Genomic DNA, 2,219 nt, shown 5'->3' on the forward strand with positions numbered 1-2,219 from the left:
TATATATATATATATACATGGTAGTGTCAGTCTTATAGCTAATGTAGTCAGTTTATATAGCTAACTGCTAAGTTATATGTTAGAAATATATAAAACGTACTCTCTGTTCCTTCATTAATATGCACGAAGGGAACTTGGAAAGACGAGAATAGAAAAATGAGAAGTGACATCGCATGTATTCAGCCATACAAGCTAAGCGAACTAATCCATCAAATAGAGACCAGATTGAAAGCAATTTATTTAAGCAGATACAACAATATGCTGATTGACTAAGGATTAGCATGAGGAAAGCGATAACTAGTCATAAAAGAAAATGTATGGAGAGTAATTTCCATGAAATATTAGCACCACACATGGAAAACGGAGATGAAGTAGCCATGGGATTTTAAATATTATAGTTTCGAATCAGTGAAGGGGCGTGGTCTTATGGCCAGTATGTTACAGTCACGTTCGTAAGATTATGGTTTCGACTCTTGGACTGAGCGATGTGTTTAGCTCTGAGGTCACTCATCTGTAAATGTGTTGCACCAATAGATGGGAAGCTGAACATACGACGGACTAGCGTCCAGTACAGGGATGGAAAGCTTTGTAATCTCAGTTACCTTTATGTCTGTCTTGGAAACCGAGCTAAATTTCAAGCTCACGTGCCCCAGTTCCTAGGATCAGATCTAGAAGCGAAGAACAATCTAAAGTTAAGCATTCTACGTTATCAGTTTAATCTGAAACTAAATACACAGGAAAGGAATCAATATGGAAGACTACTATAGTTCAACCGATCTTTCTTAAAGGAGGAAAGAAAACATCTAATAGAAATATGTAATCAATACGGAATCATAAAACTACAGAAATACTTCTGAAACAAGATTTTGATTCAAACTGCAGTCTACGCAGTTATTCGAGTGATTCCAAGCAGTGCTGTTTTCTGCAAATGCTCCACCCTTGTCGCAGCCCCAATTTGTTCCATGTTCTATTATTATTATTATTATTATTATTATTATTATTATTACTATTATTACTATTATTATTATTATTATTATTACTATTATTATTATTAGTGAAAAGCAAGCCGAATAGTTAGCACGCCGAACAAAATGTTTCGCGACACTTCTTCCGTTTGTACTTTCTGAATTCAAGTTTCACCTAAGTCTACCTTGCCTTTTATTCTTTCAGGATCGGTGAAAGAGGTGCAAGTCAACCAGTCAAGCACTGAGGTCCCTATAATTCCCTCCTCCAAAATATCAGGTTTTGTGTCTATAGCAGAAAGGACTATTATTGCTGCGGTTAATACTGCTGCTGCAGCTATTATCGTTGTCAGTGATGTTGTTACTTTTGTCGTTGTTGTTGTTGTTGTTGTTGTTGTTGTTCGCAAATTAAACCAATTTCAAGCGCGAGATACTTGACACCCATTATCTCTTTTTATAATCCTTTAAAACCGTGTTTGTAACGCTTTCTTTTCTCGCTACCAAACAGTACTTAGATGTTCTTGTAAATTGATTGTGAAGAGAAAGCGCCATGAAAAGATCGCTCTAATGAAGCAAGGACATCATATTTTAGCCCACTGCACACTAGTATACATATATCTACCAAATGCCACCGGAACTCATCTCCCAGGGAGAAAAATTATTAAAACAAAACTGCAATGCATGTGCATATCTCATATCTTACTGCCTTGATTGATCAAGGAAAAACATAGATCGTCTTCAGAAGAAATATGGGAAGGAGGCGATGGGCGAGAGGTAGTGACGGGACGGGGTGGGCATAAAAGCTTAAAATCGATAACCTTCTGATAACAAATATCATTGTTATGTTTGCAGCGACTGTTATCTACATAGCATCGATTTATCGATCGGAAAGTTTTGTACGTCGAGATTTTCAAGCAAAAGCCATGCATGACTTCTTTGTTCTTGTGAAATTGTTTGGAGATGAAAGAATCGAGATTCGTTTTGCCGTTTGTTATTTGCCTTTATTTCAATTACACCCAATTATGTCCACGTGTTGATGATGTTCAATGCTAACAATAGATGCAACAGCAGTAATATTACGGAACGGTGAGTTTCGCCACAAATGCAATAGTACATATACACACACGTGTATATACATGCATGCATATATATATATATATATATATATATATATATATATGTATGTATACACACACACACACACATATATATGTATATCTATCTATATATATATATATATATATATATATATATACA

Source organism: Octopus bimaculoides, chromosome 17, assembly GCF_001194135.2.
Source record: "Octopus bimaculoides isolate UCB-OBI-ISO-001 chromosome 17, ASM119413v2, whole genome shotgun sequence".
In the NCBI taxonomy this organism is placed as follows: domain Eukaryota; kingdom Metazoa; phylum Mollusca; class Cephalopoda; order Octopoda; family Octopodidae; genus Octopus; species Octopus bimaculoides.